The sequence below is a fragment of the Lygodium microphyllum genome, chromosome 8, assembly GCF_053477565.2.
Source record: "Lygodium microphyllum isolate KBCC chromosome 8, Lygodium_microphyllum_v1.1.10, whole genome shotgun sequence".
NCBI classification, from domain to species: Eukaryota; Viridiplantae; Streptophyta; class Polypodiopsida; order Schizaeales; family Lygodiaceae; genus Lygodium; species Lygodium microphyllum.
Genome location: NC_141142.1, coordinates 45,113,892 through 45,140,607, shown reverse-complemented (window position 1 = coordinate 45,140,607; position 26,716 = coordinate 45,113,892). Strand labels below are relative to the sequence as shown.

Below are 26,716 nucleotides of genomic sequence, written 5' to 3'. Positions count from 1 at the left end.
TATACAAGCTCTTATTAGAGTCCAAGCTTATGAAAAGCAAGGTTTAAAATGCACACAATTGACAACAGTTTCTGCCTGCTTTGCATCATCTATATGCGATTGCAATAGTTGACAAATCTATGCCACCCTCTCATGAGCAGTATGAAAACTGAGAATAGCTCTTCAAATCTAGTTTAAAGAGATGCATCAAGGAGCCATGGTAAAGTCCTGTCCATCCCCAGCCTTTGACCCCATACAATAAGGGAAGGTATAAGCTTGGCAGTGGCAATTAGATGTAACAGCAACAACCCTTAGACATAATTGAATATCTCCAGTTGTGTGTCTCCAAAGTTGAGTACAGTCTTCGGACTTCCCAAATGTTTTGCATCAAGTTTCGTAGGAATTGTTTGATTATCAGTGCCTTGAACAAGACTTTGAATGGATAGATTCTGTTACTGCTGGTGGTTGGATGTATCAACAAGTGTTGAAAATTGAATTGGTCATCTAGAACAGCATATATGAGATTTTAATTAGAATAGAAGCAGCCAGGTAACAATTGATATGAGCCTGGTTGATACTATTTGTAGTGGCGATAGGGGGTGAGTTTGAGTGGCAAGGGCAGGCATTGTCAGAGTCATGACAGCCTGAGACAACTTTCAAAGTCCATTAGAATGCAGTCCCATCTTAGTGCAGTTGCAAACAGATCTTAAACCTCCTGAGCCCTCTAGCATAGATAACATGAATTGCAAATAGCAATCTACTTCAGGGATGTCCATGATGCTTTGATTGTCTCGTTAGCAGGGCCAGAAGCCTGTCTCCGGAAGCAATTAGCAATCTGTCGCAAGCACCTCCGTGCAGTTTCCAGCCATACATTAAGCAGGCTTAACACTTCTATCATACTGCGAGTTAGGCCATTCCAAAGACCTGCATCAAGATGCCACCCCAAAGCCAAAGCTACATGCATGCAAGGCCACCTTGTGCAGAAGATGGTGGAAGAAGAACTGCATGGAGTGGAGGGCTTCAGCAAGTGCTGATCTTGTCCATGTGAGATGTAAAGCTTGATGGAGTTGCATCAAGGGGTCCACACTAAAAGCCTAGAGGTATAATTTCCTTTTGGGTTCTCTTTCTCCTAAGTCTTTTGGCAATCACCCAAATGCCATGTTCGCTACACAGACACAGACACAGAGAGAGAATGCATGATGTTGTCTTACGTCAAGAGTCTGTCTGTGTTTTCCCTGTTCTCTGTTCTGTGACAAAATATCCCTCGGATGCTTTTCTCTCCGATTGCAATTTATAGTGGGGTTGCCATAGTATGCTACGGTGCACCTGCGCTAGAACAGCAAGTAGCAAAGGATGATGGTGCCGATAGGAAGGGGATGAATATCCAGATGCCGTGGTAGTAGATCATCCTCAGTATGCAGCAATTGCCCCTTCTCTCCCCGGTCCCTGAGATCGTCTTCCTTCAACAGGAAATAAAGCACGTTCCCCTTCATGTAGACCAAAAGCACAGGTCGTAAGCTCTCCATTTGACTGAGAAAATTTGTCTCCTCTAGCTCCACATCTGAAATATGAAGGATCTCCTTATAAAAAAAAATCATTTTTGATTCGTATGCTTTCCTCTTGTGATTCATATGCTTTCTGCTTGCAATTCATATGCTTTCTGCTCTGCTCTTCATCTATTCACCACCTTTCGACTGCACCTTTTCTCCAACTCTCCTCTTTTCTTCGTCTTGAACTCCCCTATTCTGTAGCCGCTTTCTTCTTTCCCCCTAAAAAGCCCTCATTTGAAAATAGCCATCCCTTTCAAAATAGCCTTCCCAACAATAATGTGCATCGGACGACAAAAAGGTATAGGGGACCCAAACATTCCCCAAAACATAAGTGGCACAAAGCGAAGCAGTCGACAGATCTGATTGTATACCCTGCCCTTGGGTTTCCACCACTTGTAAACATGGGTATGCCCAAATATAAAACAAGGCACTAAAGGAGCTCCTGTCTCAATTGCTACACGTATGAAACCAACTCTCTGCTTCAGATAAGCTACCTCACGGTCATGTTCCATAAAGAGCATCTCTCTAACACCTCCAGGAATCAGAACACAACTACAACCATCTTTTAATAAATCGCAAAGAACCTTTCTTGAAGCAGACACTAGTCCCAACCAAGTCCATATGTGTCTTAAAATAGGAGTCCTAAAAACTGCACTGCTGCCAGACCCTTAACTTTTCAACTGCAGAAACCTCCATTGCAAAATCCAAGGTAGATAGTAATTGATCTTCTAGTGCTTCTGAAACAGATCCAAACTTCCTAAACATATCCATTACTATGCTTCCAAACATCTCTCCACTATACTCGCATGCAGAAAATAAATATAAACACAACGACTAAGTATGTACAAAGTAACAAATGTCACACACACAACATTTTGGTGGATTCCACACCTCGGATGCGCAGCAGTACGACACCGTCCTACGATTGGGTGGTCCCGGTTAGCCGTGAACTTTTCTCAAATCTCGAAGAACAGCGGGATGATCGTTAAAGGACACGAACAACGAAAGCGATGACCTAGAGTTATGTCTTACCCAATTTACACTATTTTAGGGGAACAGAATGGGACTATGCCTTATGGCAAAGAGGTTGAGCTTTGTATCCCTCTCGTTTCCCATTCTCCTTGAACCAAGTGCAGCGTGAATCCTCTTCGCATATGGCATTTCTGCGTAAAGTAGTTCACTTGGGTCCGACGCTAGTTGCTGTTAGGTAATGACCAATCAGGAAAACCCTAATTCCGGTCAATCCTAAGTGGGAACGGCCAGGATACTTCCGCTACATGGCAGATGCGGGAAGACCTAGATCGCAAATCCCGTAACATTCCATGGGAGTGTCGGATGCAGCTTTCTAGACATCCTTTCCGATGGACTGCTAAGACGTGTCCTAGATGATTTTAGTGGACACATTACAAAAAGTGTCCTACTCGAGTTCCAATTTGGTTAGATAGTGCCACTTTTGCATTTATTAATATACAAAGACTAATTCCATTTGTGTAGAGGCCACAATTTCTCATTCTCTCCCTCAACATGGAAACAATTATCATACTAATAGATCCAAGAGCTTCCATAATACTCTTGATCCTCAATGAATAATCATTAATGAAAACCTTCTTTTTTTCACTTGGTTTAGCTCTCACTTAAGTTATAGCTTTCTAGCCTTTGTATTTACTATACAAACAACATTATCAAATTCTTCCATGCAATAGTGGGGGTTTAAAATTCATGGAAACTAGCCCATCATACCCAGCATATGACGTTACTCTATGTTTGCCCCTAATCTTTCTTAGCCTTTACCTATTTTATAGTAGCATATCATGCAGGAACTTTAGGTGATATGTCTCCTTCAATGTAATTCCAAACACATTTACTTTTTTAAAAATTTGTCATCTTGAAATTTCATGGAAGATAATTTTTTTAATCAAGCTTCTCATTGACAATTTGGTTGAAGTTCTCAAAATTTTGACAAAAGAGAAAACCTTGCAAAAACATACAATTTGTAAGCAAATTGATACTATGTGCACCACAATTAAACATGCAACCTTTTTCTCTAACTATACAATAATAATTATAATTTGCAATTTGTTTATAGATAAATTTTGTGTTTATAATCCACTAAACACCACAAATCTTATAGATTCAAAATCTATAACTTGTGTACCTATTAATGGCAGGCGTATTTGAAGCTTTCATAAATCCAAAAATTGTTGTTGATACTACTTGTAGGTTAAAAATGGAGGTTGAAATGGCCTTAGATGCCAAAAATCATAGGGGGCCTTAATGGCTTGTTTGTATTATATACAATATTCTTTCTTCTCAACAAGTTTCATTGCAATCAAAGACTCTAGCTTTGCTAGTCTCAAGAGCCTCCTGTAGCTATAACCTAAGGCAAATCAAGTAAGGTGGAAGAGCTTCTTACCCTTTGCTTGCTTGCTTACTTTCATGCTCCAATGCCTTCACCTTAGCCTTCAATTGAGCTGTTCACAGTTGTGGGATAGCTTTGATACCATGAAAATAGACAAGAGAGGAGAGAGATGAAACACTCAAGAGTAGACACACACAAAAGCAATGGATACTTGAGAACATAGAGAGATAAGGTTGAAACCTTCTTCTTCTTCCACACAAAATAACTAAGTCTACAATATGATAAAATACTAATATGAAAGTATCATAATGTATATACATGTCATCACTAAGTGTGAACTTGCTAAGAAAAGAAGAGGTGGCACAATGAGTGTGCCATAACCAAGGATGGACTAAGTGGATGTAGTCTAGCTATAAAGTAAGTGACATATCCTCATGTCGGTTACCTGACACACTAGTGAATAATATCTTGCTATATCACCAAGGCACATAGTGGATGCCAACCGATGTAGAGCTGGACATCTCAAGCCATATCTTGTAGAAGACTCAATATATAATCCCACAAGTTTCTTAGTAAAGGTGTTCAAGTCAAAAGGAGGATATGACCTTAGAGAGAAAAACATGTTTGACAAGAAAATTGCTAGAGGCCGAGTAAAGGTAGAAAATGCTTTTAAGATTTTTTTGAAAAAAATGGAAATTTTTACTTGAATGTATCATTACCATTTTTTCCAAAAAAATTATCGTGTGTTGCATTTTAAATAATTACATACAAATTAGATGGGAGGTATAGTCCACGAAGAAAAAGGATCCACACACTAATGGAGACATGACACTTCGATGAGAACTATAAGCAAGTAGAGGGCCATGAGATTGTGGATGACAATGGCATTGTACGAGGACTTTATTCAAAAATTCATTAAGCGAACTTTGCTCTTGGCATGTAGATTTGCATAGCATGTAATACAAAATGTATTTTGATTTTGCAAAATTTGTAATGCACATGGAGATTGATGCAAGTTTTTTTCTTTCTTTTATCTTTTGGGTTTCAAAATGATTAATGCATTGCAATGAGAATTAGATATGACACTATTTTGAATTGTTTTTGGTTTATTAGTAGTTGTATTGTGTGCTTGGCATTGCTTTTTCTTACATTGTGCATCTATAAATAGTTGTATGGTCAACACTTTGCATTGGCAAAGGTGGTATTCTTGGGTTTTGGGAGGAGGAGGGTAGAGTGGAAAAGGGGGAGGAAGGGGAGAGCATACTCATTCTATTCATGTGATGCATTGGTATATTCAATGATGTGGAAACTAGGGTGAGACGGGGAGAGAGAGGGGAGCTTCTTGGTAGATAGTAGCATGTACACACTATTGTGTAGGATTAAAATCCTTGCATGCTTGAGGTTAAACCATTTCAAGGCTTGATGAGTTCTATTTTATCAATATTATTTTGGTTTAATCAAAATTTTAAGTAAAGTGCTACAACACTTAATTTGCAATGCACGGAGTCATACTCATCAACCACCCTAGCGTGGGTGGGTCATTCATGTCGTGACAAGAGAGAGAGAGAGAGAGAGAGAGAGAGAGAGAGAGAGAGAGAGAGAGAGAGAGAGAGAGAGAGAGAGAGAGAGAGAGAGAGAGAGAGAGCCTACAATTGCACCATACAATTCTCGCTTTAATATAAGTCTAGAGTGAAAGGATTTAACACATTTCTTATAAATATATAAAATTTTATGTTAATAAATTACGATTTTTAAAATAAAAAAGAGAAGTTTTGGAGAGCATTTATTGAATGCCATATAGGATTGGTTCTAGGTTTGTGAAATTTGTCAAATATAATAGAGTATAGAATAGTATATATGTATGCATACCATATAGTATTGGCTTTAGGTTTGTGAAATCAATCAATTATAATAAATTTTACACATTATAATATAATGTAGGTAGTATAGATAGTGTAAAAGGCATATTTTGTGAAGGAAAGCATTGCAAGGCATGGTCGCCTACAATCGAGAGCAAGGAGCTCAAAAGTAGAGACAAGACATAGGTATTAGGTTTTTGTGTTGTACTTCTTCCCAAGGGTATCTATTCTATTTCTCACCTAGTCAATCATTAAAGTAGCCCCTAATTACTCATTCACTATCTTTTTGACCACATTCCAATCCTTAGGTTGAAAGTTCCCTTTGTATACGTGCGTCCAATGCTCCTTGTAGCGTTTCAATAGTATGACTATCTACATATGCCCCTATAGCTGGCTATTTTTCTTGGTGACATATTTATCATCATAAGTCAATGAAGAATGTATATAAGAATTTTGGGATGGTGCAAGGGAGTGAGGTTGATACTTGTCCCGCTTCTCAATCACTTGTGGACCTAGTATCTTCTCCGTATACTATAGTGCTGACAGACTTTTCTAGAGAGATTGTGAAGCATGTGGTGATGGCCATGTTATTGGCTCAAGTGGTGGTGTGGATGAAATTGTTACGAGGGGAGGGATTGTGGATGGAGGCATACATGTTGGTGGTGAAGGCAATGGCGATGGTCTTTTGTGAATATGGTGTGCAATATGTGGTGAGTGATATGTGGATGGGACACCCCACAAACCATGCAACATGGAGGTGAAAGACATGTTGGGAGATAGAACATGCAAGTTGCGGCACAAACTTGATTACATCATCCTTGGTATATTTATAATCATTTTTCCAAGATGGTGGAGGCTTGATGTGATCCATAACACTCATTTTGGCAAGGTTTACTCAATTATAACTAAGGAAAAGTGTGTAGTTAAGTAAACTCTTATACATCTCCCATGTAGTGAGTAGTGATGCACTATGTAGTAGTGATACCAATAGCTCTTTATATATTTAACAAAGCATACTTATCATAAAACTGAAAGGTCTTTCTTGAAAAACATCAAAGGACATAAGTACTTACATTAAAAGCACTTGAAAAATGCAAGAATGAAAAACATCAAAGAACATTAGCATGGAATGCAACAAAGTGCAAGTGATTAATGCAACTACTATTCCAAAGCAAAGCATTCTAGCTTGATGCCTAAACATGAAATGCCAAAGAAAAAAAAAGAGTATGATAAAGCATTAGTGAGTGATATAATTATGTTTCCAATCAAGAATACAAGCATGTTTAGGGTATGATAAAATGTAATTGTTTGAGGAGGCATCAATTCTCCAAAGGACCGTAGAAATCTCTGATGTGTAATACTAAATCAATAGTATGACACAATGCATGCGATCAATGAATCCATGATATAAATCAAAATTAGAAACCAATGGATGCATATGACATCATGTTAAATTTCTCAAAGGACCATAACAATCTGTTTCATCATATCATCACAATTCACACCATATCAAAGGATATAAAGACTTCCACTCAAAGCACTTGGTAAATGAGATCATGGAAAACAACAAAAGACATTGGCATACAGTGCAACAAAGTGCAAGATATTATTATTAGAAATCAAAGCATGCTAACTTCATGGCTAAACATGTTATGCCCACACAAACAAAAAGTATAATAAAGTGCAAGTCATTGATGCAATTATGTTTCCAATCAAGAACAAAAACAAATGCAAGCATTTTGATGAAGCGAAAATTCCCCAAAGGACCATAGCAAACCCTAATGGATGGTACCAAATCAATAGCATGAAAAAATGCATGTGACTAATGAATCCATGATTGCAATCAAAATTAGAAACCAATGCAAATGTTTGAAATCATGAAAAATTCTTGCAAGAAACAAAGCAATCAATTTCATCATATGATCACAATTCACACAATCAATTCAATTTCATCTTATAATTTCAATTCACAAAATACTATGTAGAATGCATGCAATTAGTTTCACTCATGGGATTAATGAAGTGTTCAACATCATGATGAAATCATTGAAGGACCATAGCAAGCAACAAATAAATCCATGAATATCATCATACTAGTTATAGAAGCCATGTAGTAAATAGATATACCATACATGATCTCAAGTGACAAGCATATGCAAATAGAGTGAATAAGAAAATCGAAACACCGAAAGATTGAGACACAATTTGCATATGAGAAAAGGAAAACACACATCCATTTTAGCAAGTAGATTAGACCAATGACAATGAATGGACAACACATAAAGAAAAGAGCATAACTGAAAATTTCAACTTATATTTGGAGAGCATGTATGTGAATTGAATGTAGCATTCCAAATCAAAGACTATGCAATTCAAAATCATGCAATTCATTACCAAAACCAAGAACCCATGAACAAATAAAAATCATGCCGCATTTCATTTATTCCAAGAATCCACAATCCAAATTATGCATACAAGCATTTCAGATCCCTACACCCAATTCAATTGCATGTAGAAAAAAATTTGGACTATATCGAACTTGCATGCTCATATAATGTTTTTGCATGGTCCAATTCTTGGAATCATCCAATTTATAACTCCAAATGTATTTAGATTCATGCTATAACTTGTTGCAGTTATAAGCCTTGAAGAGAGTAAATTGATTGAAAACCCCAATAGAGTTTAGGTGTTTCATACCGCATGTCTTATATAATGCATGCATGATAGAAATTGAGGTAGAGAAAAATGGTGCAATTACAAATGTATGAGTGCAACAAACTCCCCAAGCCAAGTCTAATGCATGCAATAATTGTGGTAGGAAAAACTGGTGCAGAGAATAAATTATGACTTGTACACACATTTTTCTCCATTTCTTGCAGGGAAAAAATCTTCAAAGTGTACTTGATGATTGGCCATAGCTTAGTTGGGAGACATGATGCCATTTAATTTTAGGGTGGAGCTTGAGAAAATGAGAGATGGAAAAAGAGAATATGATTACTTACATGTATGATATGGTTTGATATATAGCCAGTACTACCCTTGGACTTGCCACTATGAGTGTCATGAGAGAGTCCACAATCTTTGCTAGAAATCCCAAATTTGGGGTCGAGAGATTTTTCCCTATTGATTAATGTAACTAAGGGCCAAACCCTAGCAACTAAAGAAGTTCCATAAAATCCACGTGAGGAAGGCACCACGTCAATGGGGATGACCTTTGAAAACGCAAACTACTTGGCCCATGAGCACTCACGTGCATGAGCCAAAAGAGATAGAAAGAACATTCATTGGATGTCATAAGAGACCAGTGAGGTAGCCATCCAAAGATATAATGGTCGAGAGCGAGGATGCACATTATGATGTGCCTTGGGGTGCCATGCAAGAGCATTATCAATTTCTCTATTCTTTTTAACTCCACATGTCTATGATCAAATTCCAATCATTTTTTTTCCACTAGAGTTCAATTGATAACCCCTTATTTTAATAGGGTTCTTTTTGTTACTACTTTTACATATTTTGTGAAATATGGATCCTTGATTTCTTTTTGAAAAGCATATTAGGTCGAGTCATGATTTGCCAAAATATTGCTTAGTGACTTGATCTTTCAAACTACAATATATACAAACCATAAAGCCCCTAATCTATAAGCACTCCAATCAATTCCAAATTTCTTGTATAAATTCTCAAGTATCCAGACACATCTTGCCCTTGAAATCACTTAACCTCATTTACAATTAACTGGATTGCATTTGTCATTGCTTTCTCATATTTACACATTCCATACATCTATATAAATTACTTTAGATATGCCCATCAATCTACATATGAATTGTTTCCAGTGATGCAATGATCTCACCTTAGATTTTTAACATGGGGCTCACCAAAAAGAATTAAAAGGATTTTCGTGTATTTCGGAGAAGAACCCACTCTTAGATTTTGAGAGTTGTATGTAGAAACATATAGATCTCATAGTTATCATAATGTTCATGTTGTGTTAACATTATCCATGGGACCTTCGAGAGACAAATTTGTCCATTACCATGAACGAGCGAGCGATAGCTAATATGCCTTCATGGTATTTGCCTCTCATAGATCATCATGAGTAGTCACACACCAAGTCCTTGGACCCTATGAGATACTCCCATAAGAGGCCTCCAATGTTCTTGAATATGTGCATTGGATCAATAAGGTGATTGATTAATAATGGATCCTAGTATGGTAACATGTAGAAAATAGAAAACCTTCTCATTCCATTTGGCAATGTTTCACTACTTACATCCATAGGGTCTTCCAATCCATAGCTAACATGTGTTTTGGTGGTCTTCTAAGAAATGCAAAGCAAATCTCATGCTTCTCTATAAGAAACACTAGATGTGTTTCATAATTAATATTCTTTAAAGCATGACATGACCTTTGTGCATTTCACATTGGTCCACACATAGGGCATGAAAACCACTTGCTGCAAGAATTACATAGTTCAAAAGCTTAGCATGTCATTTTACAAATGATTACAATACTATGAATAACTAACATGAAATATTGATCAAGCATCCATAAGGCATGTGGTATATACCTAGGTATTCTCTATATCCATGAAAATCATACATGGTTCAAATTAAGATCCCTCAAATTAATATATTTCTCTTCAATCAACATGCTTGCTAATAATACTTCTAAGACACCTATTTGTAGTAGTTAAATCTCCTCAACTGTAGGTTCAAGATAGATGTCCATACTCTTTACCTAGTATCAATGGTTGGGAACTAACAAACTAAGAAAGAGATGGCCCTTCTTGGCTACAAGCCATGGAGGGATATTAAAATTGACCAAAACCACATGCCAATATTGTACGTGGTCATCTATTCACCAATAGAATTGACTCCATCCATCACAAGGCTTGGTCTCATTGCTATGGCTCCTTCTAAAAGTCATGTTGTTCCTCCTTGACATGCTTCTAAGTTTGCAATCCACAAGGAAACACAACACACATGGTGGGTCAAATTCTTAAGTGCAAAGTTATAAGGATCACCAGATTCTTCAACCCAAGTATGTGTTGGATTTATAGCCAAAAAGAAAAATGAAAAAGATACTATGTCACCCTATGAGTTGGTGCAATACTATTCTATACCACATTTCGGGCATGCAATCAACTCTATATATTCATTTCTAAGGAGAGTGCAATCATTAGTGCAAGTATGGATGTGCTATTCTAGTCAACACTCAATGATTGTAAGATATTTTTTGTCTCGTCATGAGTGTTTAAAGGCATTATATTTGTTACTAGTAGATTTTTAATGACCTAAAATAAAGTCAATTTAAAACTTTATGGCCATGATCCTTACAATTTGAGGAGGTATGATATAAACTTTAACTTGAGTACCTAAACAAGGTTGTCACACTTGCATCTCTGCATCCATAAAGACTTTGTAAGTTTAGCAATGAGAAATATGCTTTTAGCTTGAATATTTTTTATCCCTTTTATAGTGGCATATTTTTCTCTATTTTCAAGATATACATAAGGGTCATTATTGTCATGAAGGTCATCTATCATTTCATCTACCTCTATCTTTTGATTAGGGCTGTCTCTGCCTCAAGAGGCTCGCTTCCAGTACCTCCACTAGTTGCCTCCTCTAGTATTTCTTTCTCCCTAATAAATTGAAAATGATACATTGCCTACTTTTGCCACCTTCAAATGAATTGTCAAGTGCTTTTGCGCAAACTAAAAACCCCTAGAAAAACACTAGGTTGGTAGGATTTGTAGCTTGTAGTTGTTTGCTTTGTTGCTAAATTTCTTGTGTTTGTCTAGAGTAGGAATTGTTTATGTAATTATTTTTTATTTTTTGAGCTTGGAAACTTGATAAAATTGGTTGACATTGAGTTTCTTTTAATAAATCAAAGCAAGACTTTGATGATAGCTACTAGACATCTTAAAATAGGTATACTTTTTTTGCTGATATCTTTGCATATCATGGGGATTATGGGTTCGCAAGCACTTCATGTTGCACTTGTTGGATATACTATACTCCACGGTCATTCCCTGATTTTATGAATTACTTTCATGACATGGGTTGGATTGATGCACTCATTGCACCATCATTGAGCACTAACAGAGCATGCCCACTGTATCTATATGTAGTAAAATTTAGATGCATGCGTACTTGAGAGAATACCTTTCATTCTGCATGCACCATTTTTTTCATGCATGAGAGTTGGGATTTTCACAATCAAATTAGGAACCACTCGATGAGTGGGAGAGGTGGTTGGGTGAGTTTGAGGTTCATGCAGGATGCCTTCAATTGTGATATGGATTATTTATTTGGTAAACATCATGATGATTGTTTTTTTATGAGTCTTTGCAAGTTTTGGTGGGTGGAGCGGAGTGCAACAATTATTATTATTGCTAAATGTTGAGAGGTGAGGTTATGGATTGTAATTTAATCAAGGAATCATGTTTTCATCTTGCATGATGTAGGGGAACTTGTAGATAGGCTAGGCACTAATCCTTCAGTGCCTTCATCTTTTCATGTATTTCATCGATTGTGAATGCATGACATGAGTTCCAATTATGCACTTGTGTTCAAATCTTGTGTGATTGAGCACAGAGTTTATCTTTAAAAGCATATCTTTACTAGGATACATTGCATGGTATCAAAGTAGATACATGCGAAATATCATTTCTTTTTTATTGACATATGAGAAATCTTACTTGGGGTTGGTAAATATGAGGTAGCCAAGGAAGACCATGGTTATTTATGATGAATATAGGAGGAGGATGCTCCTAGCCAAAGGCTTGCACAGCCTTTGATATTGTACAAAACTCACAGTAATTTGAAGATCATAAGATGAATTCATCAATGGATCTTCTTTGGAACAACACTACTATTGAAACTTGTGGGGGAGTTGACAAGAGTGATATCAAACATCTGTATATTATTTGACTAGAAGAACTCACTTTTTGTGTCAAGGATACATTGTTTAAAGGTAAAGTTGAATTCTTAGATCAATTTCACTTTGAGGAAAGGTTAATGGATCCATAGTGTTGCCTACAATAATGGTAGTGTGGGTTGCAAATCAATTGCTTATCACCTAAGCTTTGTTGAGATGGTTGCGCCATACAAGAATTCCAATGAACCCATGACTAGGTACATCAAGTACCTAGAAACCTATTTTACAAGCTTTATTGGTTGCATAGGGACAATGGAAAATTGTGTAAGTTTGCATGAAGGGCCAGTGGAGGAAAATTAAGAAGGTCATCTTAAAGGTAGAGAAGAGATCATATTAGTGTCAATAAAAATAAAAATAGTGTTGTGGAGGTTCCTCATCGTACATTGATATTCATCCCAAACTCAAGGACCTAAGATACCCTAGCTTCTATAATAGAAATTAATCTTTTTGTGTCTTATGTAAACCATAGAATTGCAATTAATTAACTAGGAAGCCCATGCATAGTTATTGGGCATGCCATCTATTTAGGGTACTAGGTAAAGAAGGTGGATCGTTGATATTATATGGATTCTATTAGATGTTTTCTATTAGGGATTCTTTCTCTGCCATTGCTAAGTAAGTATGATTTGGGTTTTCTTCTTTAAATGGATTGCAATATAGATTGCACATGTTTTTCAAGAAGAATTAATGGCTACAATAATCCTTGCACCACAAGTTCCTCAATGTTTTGCAACACATCGGGGAAAGATCCATATGTTCGAGGATCTATTTCCATGAAGAAAGGGGCACATATTCAATGATACAATGAGCTAGGTTTTGTGGAGAGCTTGCTATCAAAAGGAGGAGAGATGGAGTGAGAGATGAACCTAAGACTCGTAAGCACTACAACATATATATGCTATAATGACGTTTATAATGATGTTTTCTTTATATATGAAAAATATCCCCGTCATTGCTATTAGCATCGCTACAAAACTGTCGCTATTTGCCTCGGTATTTTCGTTGCTATTTTCGTCGATATTAGCGTCGCTATTTAGTGACACTAATACCAACGAAATTAGCGACGGTTACAGAGGAATTTCTAATGCTAATACCAACGATTGTAGAGTTATTTTTTGACGCTAATACTGATGGTTGCAGGAAAAAAAATTTGTGGTAGAGCTGCAGATGCAGCCCTGCCATAGTTAGAGCCACACAGGGCTAAGAGACAATTTCTGCTATCAAAGAAGTTAGACAATCGATCCCAAATAATGACAAGACTTTGCAAGCAAGCACTTTCATGACATTAATTAACACAAATGTGCACTGCATTGATAAAGAAAATAACAGAACTTAAATTGAGAAGTGCTACTGCAACAAAGCAAATATGTATACACCTGTACATCAATATGTGGTGAATAACATGGAGATGTGTATATGGAGTCATGCTACAACATAGAAGTCCGAATCATATACACTTAGCTATTAAATATGGAGGATACAGGCCATAAGGCCTTACATAATACAAGATGGGGAGTAATCCTATGTAGCCTAATCTGCTCTCTACGACTCATCCACATCAGACAACTCCTCTCACTGTAGTGGCATATCGAAGGGAGCCTGCAATAGCAAATACATATATGATTGTGAGTACCAAATACAAACTGACATATAATGACAGATTTCTCAAATTAGGAATGATATTTATTACTACTTACCGGTCCTCCGTGAGCATAGAGCTTCTCGATCAGGGCACTCAAGCCATGCTTCTCCCTGTATGTCACCTCTAGTGCAATCGGGTCATGATTCTCGTAAAACCTTACTGTGGCACACAAACATTGAAAAACAACGTACTTGAGATTCATGTTCGAAATACATACATCAACATGGATGTCATTAAATTAGAGTACTCTACCCTATTAATACTTACGAAATCTGCCAAGAATGTTGTGTAGCTATCGCTACCAAGGTGATGCACCGATCCTGCGTCCAAGCGCGCCTTTGCTGTGTCCTTCTGCTACTTCCACTTGTCTGGAGTGGATGTCTCCTCATCTTGGAGATTACTCCAGTCCTCTGTATCCAGCCACTCCGGCTTTGATTTTCCCTACTTGACTGCTTCGCGTGCATTAGACCGCCTATGCGACTGATAATCATGCACACACATCATCATCCACCCTCTCGAAAATCTATCATTGCAAGAGGGCTGAGGGAACTCTCGATATAATGTATCGATTATGTACTCCTTGCTAGCATCTGGGATCTGCTTCCACTTGTCTGTAATGTTGTGCCAAAATACTTGTTGGCACAACTCATGCATTCTAGAGATGACAGCTTTTCCCTCATCATTCATGTATAAATGGCCAGTGGCCTTATCTATGAGATACGAGTAACTTACAAGATTTTGCAAATGAGTACTTTCATGATATTAATACAAAGGTCTCAAACACAACTTGAATTGATAATTGCTATTGTGAATAAGGATGTGAAAATACATACCTGGAGGAGTGGGTTTGGTGTACTTCTTGTCGGCCCTAAGAGTGATCGGTGGGGTGCGTGAAGGAGTGGGAGCAATAGACATTTGCCCGCCACCGCCAGCGAAAGATGGTGTCCACTCCCTGGTGGCAATGTGAGTGGGAGAGAGTGCATCTGTATCCCCACAACAGGAGTTGCCTCCTCCTCGACTACGTGACTCTGAAGCAAAGCGAGACCTGGGACTGTATCTACTGGAGACCGAAGCATCGGACCATCCAGAGTCTGCGGATCGTGCTGAGGTGGAATGGGAAAGTTGTGCATCGGCTCTATCTCTGACCCACGCTAGTTGCTCCGGTGAGAAACGTGCTAGCATTGCGTCAATGTCATCATCTGTAAAATCGCGATTCATCTTGTCGTCCGTGCCCAAATCCTAAACCTGCACATACAAGGAAAATTAATAATATCAGATAATGAATTGCAAGACATAATAAAACTAAGACTTAATTTGCAAGACTTCATTTTAAAATAATAATAAAAATTAGATAATACAAAACACCATTCTCCAAAACCATACAAACTGTCCTAACCAATTTGCAAAAAGTGGCATTGCTGTAGTGGGAGGAGCATTTTGATTCAGTCACTTTTGTTTAGGGTTCCACAATCTCATCTTGACATAGCTTAGTATACACCGGGAGATCTATACAAAATTCTCCACAAAATAAGGACTCTGCTTCATTTTCAAAAAACCCATCCTCTATCTCCTCTATCTCCATAAGTGAGATGTCTTGGTCCTCCAGGTGGTTCATCCTAGTTTCTTCTATGCCTTCTGTCATTGCCGCTATTAAAGGTGTCTCTTCTACGATTGGTACGGGGGTTTTGGCAAACACGGGGTTACTCCTAGATGTCATGGGAATGACATACCACCATTGAGGTTGTTGCGGATTAGGGAAAAAGATGACCTGATCCATATTACGATTACTATAAAATTCAACTTTGAGATTGCTAAGGCGTGTCAAGTATTAGGGACTCTTACCTGCTCACAGTGATTTGGCAAAACAAATGTATCACTCAAATCGGTCCACTTCTTCGTTGAGTCAATCTCAACAAAGCCACTTGGCCCTCGCCAAACAGTTGTACCTGCTCCTTTGAGAGTAACCTTGAACCATTGCACATCAAATATGGTCACGGAGAAACTTCGATAGTCCACTACAAGGATACCCTGTAAACATCCGAAATACTCCATCTCTTCAACTACACGGTTTGGATTTGTGGCATGTCGACGACTTTCCTGCTCAAACATTGCCATCACTCCACAGTCCATTATCGAGCGTAACTTGTCGATGTACTCTACTCTGAAATGTCGTCCTCGTGACCATGCTGCACTATGGACCTTATACTGGGAGAAGAACAAGTATATTAGTTGCAATTTGCAATATAGATTGTAATTTATTGGGATTGCATACCTTGGGATTGCATCCACGTGAGAAGTCCCACTCTTCTTCAGTAACTTTTTCTCCATCCTAAGATGCTTTGGTTAGGGCCTCATGTAGCCATCTAGTGGACATGAGTAGAGGCATCTCCTCTAAGCCCTTTGGATATTGAATGGGCCGTTGTCGCGTACTCCGTCAAAAGTCAGATCTTGTAGACTCTCGCTCAGCTTGAGCATCCTCATACCGTTGCAGCCACTTCTCCATCGTAGCGCTATGCAGCATACAAAATCAGTTCACCTTAGGCTCCATGGATGTGTCCATCTTCTTCTCTATTCCGTTTCCCACTAGGACATCTCCATTCAGACAATCATACTCCTTAAGTGATCATATCAAGCCTTTGTCTCGGTCCATAGTGGACAACCACTCAGAAATGTGCACCAAGGCCTCCGACACTAACCAACCTTCAGCCATGCTACCCTCAGGACAAGCCCATTGTCGCACAAATCCCTTTAAGGTCTTCATGAACCATTCAAGGAAAAACATCCATCGACTATCGACTAGACCTACAACTTGCAATTCATCTACAATATGCACTAGAAGATGGGTTTGTATCATGAGCATGCTAGTGGGAAGATACTTCTCCAAAAGACAAGTAGTCTCTACTACCATGCATTTCGCGAATTCAATCAATGATGTGTGAATCTCTTTTTGGGAGACAAACTGAACCAACTCGGACAATGTGTAAATGGTTATCTGTACCTCCGATGCCAGAGACCCCGCGATTGCGATCGGCAATACGAACTGTGAAAACCATGTAATTAATATTGTGTATAAACAAATGGAGATTCTGAAATCTAATATGCAGAATCATGCCATATGCAGCCTCATACCATACATATCTGACACATCTTATGCCAATCATGGGATTTGAGTCCTGTCAGTTGGTCATCCTTTGTGAATGCTGTCTTGAGAGAACGCATTTAGGCCAGTCGGCGTGTGAAAGGACTTGATATTTTCCTTTACTCATTGCACTTCATTGCCAGACAAAACCCAAGGAGCGCGCGGCAATTGCACTCGACCGTTGACACCACTTTTTACAGGCCAATATGGTTCCATCTTTCCCACTGCTTTCAAATCCATCCTCCCTCCTAGTGTGTCTCGCTGCCCAGTGGGGTGGTCCCATAGCAAGCTACCCACATTCTTAAAAATGTGCATGGGATCTAAAAGGTGGTTAATTTTTAGTTTTTTCCAATAAGTCAGCTCATAGAAAATTGAGAAGCGTCGCATTCCACTGGGAAGTGAGTCTTGGTCCACCATCCTGTGATCAAACCAGGTAAGTGAGTTCATTCTCGCAGGAGGGCAACCAAGAAATCCTTCTCTCATGACATGACCCTCTAGCAGAAAAGCCCGATGTCCCTCAAATATAATCTTCTTCATAGATTCTGACATACGAGAATCCAACCTTGGTCCACACAGAGGACATGCATGGTAACCTGACGTGACTAGCCCTACAGAACCACAAGTACAATGAGGCATGTCATAACACCAACATCGCTCAAAGAAAACTAGCAAAATAAGAAAACACACTTTACTAGAGCATTCTCCATAACCTTGAAAGTCATGCATGGTCCACATAAGAATCACCCTTATAGTTGCGGTGTCGTAGAGTTCACGCAAGGGCTGCAGAACACGGGGTTCAAGATACAGCAAGAATTGAGGCTAACAAGAAAAACTCAAATATTTGATGCCAAAGTTCACTATATTCCTTGTCAAATGAGCTACAAGAAGTTCATATTCAGAATAATTTGAAGTTTCTCATAAACTGTTCACATTCAGGGTTTTGAAGATAGTTATGACTTTGGTACGTAGGCTTGAGGAGACTTGAAGAGTTCTGCTGGACTGGGCAGTAATCCCTATGAACAAATTTTCAGAAATCTTTTCAATGCCAATACAATGAAGTTCTGTGGGCATCCTGATGCTTCCTCCTTATCTCCTCCTCAATATTGACATCTTGCAAAATTATGTCTTCACACTCATCAAGTTCCAACTCTGTCATTTCAGGCTCAGGCCTAGAAGGTAAGATTCCCTCCAATGCACGGAATTGTTCTGGGGTAAGAGAACCAAAGTCAGGAAGATCTACAGAGAAATGAATATAAAGCTTTCCCTTCATAAAAAGATCCCTATTTTCTGTGTTGTGAACCTCAAAATGGAGGAAACTTTATAACCAACCTCGCACACAGTAGGGATAAACACAGTTAGCTTTCCTGTACTCTCGTCTAGTTCATAATGTGTTGCATTTCTTGGGAAAAGCCCCTTTGACAATCCATACTTCAGCAATAACTCTGGCAGTGGTGTCTGCACTTTTCCACGTAATCTGTTGTACAACCGTTTTGCACCTTCTTCAACACTATTTGAAAGTGAGTTAGCATCGTCTCCGAAGGATGAGAACTCCTACTTGGCGCGCCTGGGAATAAGCATCTGCCGATGAGTATTGAAATGGAGGCTGACCATCAGTTTTGGAAGATGTCGGCTTACAAAACTGGAGTTTCTTAAATGTGAACAGTGTTGCTGTTGATCATGAGAAGCATCCAGAAGTCCATATCTTTCAAGGACTGCAGCTGTAGGAACCAAAGCACTGCCTTCCCTTAAAATCTTGTACATCCCTGGAACTGTGAGTTCAACAACTATTGAACCTGCTCTACTAGCAGGAAGTTGACCAGCATCGAAAATAAATGTGCAATGCTCCCACAGCTTCTCAAATTCTTGAATGGAGATTGAGCTTGCTTGACCACTAGAATTTGCACTTGTAAGAGCCAAAGCCCCACCAAAATCTTGAGCAACCTAACGAATAAAATCACTGTCTGGAACTCTTATTCCAATGCTTGTCAAACGAGGGTTTAAAGACTCATCTAACAGACTGTTGTCACCTCGCTGCAGTACTGCTGTGACAAGCCCTGGAAAGAGCTCAAGATCCTCACTATCCACAAGGGAAAGCAAGGTTCAGGACGTGGCGATAATCCGACAACAGGTCAGAAAGAATTCTGCAGCATAAAGAGTGATCGATGAATTCTCGTGTCGAGTGTGTTATCTTCGATACTCAATATCAGAGTCGTCGTCTTCAATACTTCGCTTCGTTATGGGGAGAGAGTCGATAATCAGCAAAGACGAAGTGATGCGTGCGTACTTGAAAAGAACCTGACGATCGGGTATTCCGAGAAGCTCTCCACAGTCATAGGCTTGGTGAAGATCATCTTCACAAATCCAGCATCATCGTTCTTTCGGAACTTCGACCGTTACATCCCCTTGTTCATCGAATTCCCCCCATCATAACAGCGTCCGACCAGTCCCCCTCTCTTTCCGTTCCGAAAGCGTCCTTCTTTTTCCTGGCTTTTCTGCAAGCCCGCCATTGATAGCATTTCAAAACTGTCCCTCTTTTCTTAGCTTTTTCCCTCATTCCGGCCCTTGTGTAAAGGTCTGACATGAGCATATAAGCTGAGGCATCATGTGAGTTCAATGAGACAATTTTGTCAAAGCATTGCTGTGCTAGCAATATGTCACCATGCCTTTTGCATTAATTTAACATTGACATCCAAGCAACAAGATTATTTGCAAGAGGCATATCTTGCAGCAACTCTACTGCCTCCTTTAAATGTCCTTCTTGTAGCATATCTTCAAAACACTTGCACCAAGGCTGTCATGTTGGAGCAAACTTTGACTGCAGAAACAAAAGTGACTTCATTGGGTTGTTTGTAAACAGTAACCTTTTTCCTCAACCCTGAAGTTCCTGGTTTTTGACCTTCATACCGAGATGTATAGCATGTGGTGATCTTAAAGACTGTCATTACACACAGAGCTAGAACAAATAGCAGCAGGACAAAGATCCTTTGGCATCAGTTTTTCATATTTTTCTAATACACACACATCATGCATCCAAACAAAATCATACACATGCACTAAGGGAATATGTACACTGGATGCGGATTATCAAAATGCATCACACAAACAATGAATCACACGCAGAAATTAACACAAATGCACAACAAAAGAAATGGAGGTGTATACGACTCGGATGCGCAGCAACACGACATCCACCCCCTCTAAACCTACGCATCCTCCGGATGTGCCAACTATCCAAGATCATTCAACTCCACAAACAGGTCGAGTCCATCTTTTGATTCTAGTAGACCTGTTTCTCCATCGGCTTCATCATCTATGTTTTCTATCTCTTTTGCTTGTCTTTCTTCTACCTGCTCTTCTTCTGTCAATGCTTCAAGTGCATATTCTTCATCTTCTCTTCTCTTGAAAATCTTGACTCGTTTTCCAGCAATAGGTACCCTCAGTACTGTTCCATCTAATTCAACCAGCTCATAGGTACCATTGTTAAAAACCTGCTTTACTTCATATGGTCCAAACCATCTTTGAACCATTTTTCTCATACTACTATGCTGATTTTCTAGACTACTGTCATAGACTAGAACCCAATCTCCTTCTTTTATGGCTCTAGGCCTCAAGCGATGCCTTAAATCAAACCTGTCCTTATTTCTGAGACGGGCTGCCTTCAAACGATCAACTGCTAGCTGCACATCTTTTGTCCTTCTCTCTAGTTGACGAATCCGAAGGGCTAACAACTCTTCCCTTGATAAATTCTCATGCCACGGAAGAACACTCCAAGTGAGAGCACAAATTTCAGTAGGCATGACAGCTTTTTGCCCATACATCAACTCCGCAGGCATGTATCCAGTAGTCACACTATGTGTAGAGCGATTAGCCCACAATGCAAAAGATAGTAATCTCGGCCAATCTCCAATCCGACCTCTACAAGCTTTTGCCAATGCTTTAACTATTGGCGGATGTCCTCTTTCACTTTTGCCATTTCCCTCTGGATTATAGGCAGTAGTAAGAGCCAATTTAATCCCAAGCCGTGAGAAGAATTCTCTAGCTTCATCTGCATCTAGCTCTCCACGATCAACTGTAATCTTTCCTATACATCCATACCTGCAAAATATTTCTTCCAACAAGAATTTACATACTGTAGTAGTGGTCTTCATCCGCAACGGTCTACCTTCAACATAGTTTGTAAGATCCTCCCTAGCCAAGACAAGATATCTCATCTGCCAAAGTCCCACTGGCAAAGTAACCAAGTCTACCACCCACTTGTAATGCATACATAGTGGATAAGTCGGATGCAACTCATCACGATGTCGCACTAAAGAGTAAAGCTGGCAATCCCTGCAAGTCTCCACAAAGTGAGAAACATCTTTATACATCCCTTTCCACCAGTATCTTTCTTTGATTTTCTCATAGGTAGCCCACACACCTCTATGTCTAGCCCATGAGCTCTCATGAAACTCTCGCATAATCTGTATCTGCATCGCTACATCACAAACTACTCTCAAGGGCAAGCCTCCTCTCTTTCTTGGATGCTTCCAAAGAAAACCATCTTTCAAGAAATACCCATAAGCCTTCCTTCTGATTTTCTTGAATTCATCATCTGTCCAATCAGCTCTTCGAGTCAATGAACTTAGATACTGTCCAATTTGCAGCCATTCATCAACATAAAGTTCTTCAATAAAGGCTTCAACAGTAGATACATGACAATCATGAACAAGGACAGAAGCAGCAAACTCTGTCTCATCATCTTCTGCAAGCATTGACTCCTCATCCTCATATCTCGCTCTAGAAAGCATGTCAGCAACTGGATTATCTTTCCCTGCTATGTGTCGAAATTCTGGATTCAATGATTTGATATAGGCAATCCACCGAAGCATTGCTATATCTAGAGTCGAGCAACTAGTAATCATGCCAAGCAAAGGCAAACAATCTGTTTCCACAATAACTGAAGCTCCAATAAAATACCCTTTGTCACACTTCAGTGCAGTGACTACTCCCCACAACTCTCTTTTGATCTGCAGGTATTTCCTTTGTCGCTCATTAAGAACTTTAGCTCCAAAGCGGATAGCATACCTATTTCCATCAGCATCATCCTGTCCCACTGCCCAACCTATGCCAATAGGGCTAGTATCAACTGTCAACATGATCGGCCGTCCACACTGATAATCCGCCTTGCGTAGAGTAGGAGTTGATTGCAACAGCTTCTTGAGCTTACGCATGGCTTTTGAATGCTTCTCATCCCAATGAAATTTCTGCCCCTTTCGAAACAGCTGATAGAGAACATCTGCAATATGAACAAAATGAGGAATCCAAATAATGTAAAACACACAAGCTCCCACAAATCTCCGCACCTCTGAAGTAGTCGAGCAATACTCTGCAATCCTGTTTATGGCATCCACCTTTGTAGGAGAAGGCTTTCTGCCATAATATCCAACCATATGCCCAACTATGATGACTTCATTAACAGCAAAGACAGATTTCAGCCCTGAAAGTGTCAAATTTACCTCCTCTAATCGTGTCAATATTTGCTCACAAGCAATCAAGTGGTCAGCCACAAACTGTCTACATCCACACAAATCAAGACTTTCATTCTTTTCTTCTTCTGCACAACCCTTAATAGGCACATCATCTAGAAAAGGCATGGTATACTGCGGAATATAGTCTCGAAGAACTCTATGCATAGCATTCATCATATGAGCATTTGAGTTTGTAGCACCTTGTGGCAAGGTACACATCCTCACAAGACCAATAGGTGTTCGCATAGTAGTAATATCCCTGCTTTCCAAGGCAAGCTGAAACTGATCATAACCTGAATACAAGTCACCTAGTGAATAGATGGCTCGTCCTGCAAAAGCCTCAGCAAATTCATCCACAACTGGACCTGTTCCCACATTCCTGATTGTCACTTTGTTCACGGGCTGCATATCCTGAATAAATCTCAAAGTACCATTCTTCTTTGGTACAGTAAACCACCTGTTAGAATAGGGTGCAGAAGAGGGTTCCAAAATCCCCATTTTAATCTTCTCATTCAGCAACTCTATCAGCTTTGGCAAGTGTTCTTTAGGCACAGGTATAGGACGTATATTCCATGGTACATGAGGAACAGTGAAGATGACCATAGGTGCAACCAATTCGGGGCTAATGCAGCCAATTTCATGTGGAAAGAAAGCAAATGCCTTACCATGACGTTCAAGCATCTCTCTAAAACATTATTTTTCCACTGGAAGCAAAAAATCATCATTTCCAATCTTCAATTCTACAAGAGTTTCAGCAGTAAACTTATGTCCAATATTTGCAGGGTCCCTCAACATAGTCTACTTCATAGCTTTTTCAATCTGTTCATCACTATCAGAAGGAAGCGGGCCTGCAACCGGCTTAACCTTCTTATCAACTGTTTTATATTTTGTGTCAACCTTGGCATCATTCAAGCACTCTCTTCTTTGCTGCAATTTCTGCAAATTTTCAGCAACTTTCAACTCTGTTGGCTGAAAAATTTCAGCCTTTAGCTCTATGGGCTGCATGGGTGTAGTCTGAAACTCTGTATGCATAAATTTTTCTGCATTCAACTCTGTTGGCTAAATGGATTCAGCCCTCGGCTCTATGGACTGCATAGATGCATCCTGAAACTCTGTATGTAGAAATTTTTCTGCATTCAACTCTGTTGGCTGAATGGATTCAGCCCTCTGCAATTCTATTAGTTGATCGAGATCAGCCATAAATTTAGTTTGCTGAGTTTTCTCAGCCTCTAACTCTGTTTGTAGCATAAAACCAGAAATTTCTTGAAACATATCCAAGGTTTGCACAGGTATGATCTTTGAACCCTTGCATACATCAGTTTTCAGCATTGCTCTCATCTCAAACAATGTATCTACATAAGACATCCCTTCATACAATCCATCCACATGCTCTTCTGCTTGCAAAATACCTGCATTCTTCAACTCTTTCTCCTTACGGCCAATATACTGCCTGGCAGCTCTAGGCAAATCTGAAATTTTCTGATAACTCACTGAACTATCTGAAGTAAACCCAAAAAAGTTATTGGAGAAAGACTGGATGCCAGGAGGCGAGATCTCCTCTTTTCTCCGCTCCGTACCACTGGCGTCTCGCAAGACAGCGGTAGCTAATGAAAATCCAACTCCTTCGCAGGTAGTGGTGCCTCACGCAAGGAGTCCCTGTTTCTCGGATGATTTACCCCAACAGTCATAAACTGAACAGCTCGCATACCATCTTTACTGCGTATCCGCGCATAAGCTGACCCATCATCCATCACTTTTGTTTCCATTCTTGCTTCTGTAATGAAAGGCTGTCCAAGAATAATCGGATAAGAGCATGAATCCTGAACAAAGCAATGATAATCCTCTTCAACATTACCAATAGAAATTCTGATACTCGGACAAGCAGCATACATATCACCAGAAGTATTATTGACGGCTCTCATGCGCTAGCCATGCTCTGCATCCATAGGCCACTTGCCACTCTCATAAACACCTCGAGCAATAAGATTAATCTCAGAACCATGATCAACTAAAGCGATCAAGGGAATTTGTTTCTCTCCAATCCTTACCACTATCTCAGTGGTTGCTCTAGCCCAATGACTTCGTGAAAAATGGCTGCGAGGAATGAGAATAGGGGTCTCATCATCTTCATACTGCATAGGCTGCACTATTTTCTCCAATTGCGGATTAACAGAAGCATTCTCAACCATCACTGCATCATCATGCTCTTCCCCAAGAGCTCCATGCCACAATCCCTGTAAAGCAGGTCCTTCCATCGCATGTCGTTTCCTCTGCAAAAGATCCTGCATCTGATCCTGTATTTCTCTTCTAGCAATCCCAAGAGCCTCTCCAACAGTAAAAGTGACTTCACTATTCAAAATTCTTTCATGAAAAATCTTACTCATATCCGTTTGCATATCAAGGTCTGACAAGAGCTTGAATCCTGGCTCTTTTCTTGGTTGCCTCTTTTCTTTCTGCTTGTCTCCCATTGGTTGATCAGAACTTGTTTGAGCTGGAGAATTTGACATAGGTGGAGCTGTAACAGGTGGTGAAACAAAGTCACCCCCTCTAGTCTTTTTGGAGGAGCTAGGACCCTCCTCATCTCTTCTTCTCTTTTCCTCAACCATGGCATCTAAACCCTGCGTTTTAGCCATATAAGCAAAAATAGAATACCTGTCAACAAGAGAGTCCCATCCTGTTTCTCCTCGGATGCTAGAGCCCACACAAGTCATAGTAGAGGTTTGAACTTTCCCTCTTCTCGCTATCTCCAAGGCAGAAGACCATAAAGTAGAGTCTCCATCAGATTTCTGCTCAAGATGGACTCCAAAAGCTGAAGCATCTCCTCTAACACTCACATAAGCTGATCGTGCAGCCATATCATCAACAAGTTTCTTCATACCTCCCTTACCAAAGTTCGTGTCAAGAGGAGCACCAGTCTCTGTCAGCCATATCTTCCCATCTTGTCCCCAGAACACTACATTCTTCTTACGTGCTTCCTGAAAAGCATCACAATCTCTGCAGTGTTGATGCTCTGTACTATCACACCAAATACATCGTCACTCTTTTCTTTGACCAGCTGGAAAAGCAGTCACTGGAGCACGTGCTATAGCAGGTACTGACATAAGTTGCTCCTTTAACTTACCAACTTCAGCTTTGACTGCTTCAATCGTCAAATCCGCCAAGCCTTTAATAACATCATCTACAGATAAGGGCACTGGAGCAGCAGGAACTGGTGGATTCACAGCAGGAGGAGTAGGCTTAGGCAAAGAAGTTGCAGCAGGGGTAGAAGAAGAAGTCTCCAAGGATTTTTCAGGAACTGATCCTATATTTCGATGCAATCTTACTCTCCTGCGCTGCTTCTTAACAAGAGCATTCACAGCATCAATGACATGTCTCCACTCAGTCTTTAAACCTGAATTAGTAGCTTGATCTTCCAAAAGATCATCCAACTTTTCCTGTAAATCAGCATCTGCAGCTTGCAAAAATAACTCCACTTTCTGCATCTCCAAAGCTTGCTGTTCAGTCCCATCCAACTGATCATAACGGCTTTCAAACTCTCGCAGAAGAGCGGTAACAGAAAGTCCCTTATTAGGCATAGAAACCCATGCTAAAAATTTCCTGCGATTCATAAGACCTGTATCCTCCAGGAAATATTCATCTTTTAATGCCTTTTTAAATTCAGCCCAACCTGCATGTGCTCCTTGAATTTCTGCAATTCGACCTTCAAGAGCTCGAACCACGATCTGCAAGAAGTAGCGGC

General features: G+C 39.6%; 1 pseudogene; it reads right to left on the bottom strand.

The window, feature by feature from the left end:
* Nucleotides 1-736: 736 nt before the first annotated feature.
* LOC148032227 (uncharacterized) overlaps nucleotides 737-26,716 on the bottom strand; it is a 39,921-nt pseudogene continuing 13,941 nt past the window's right edge.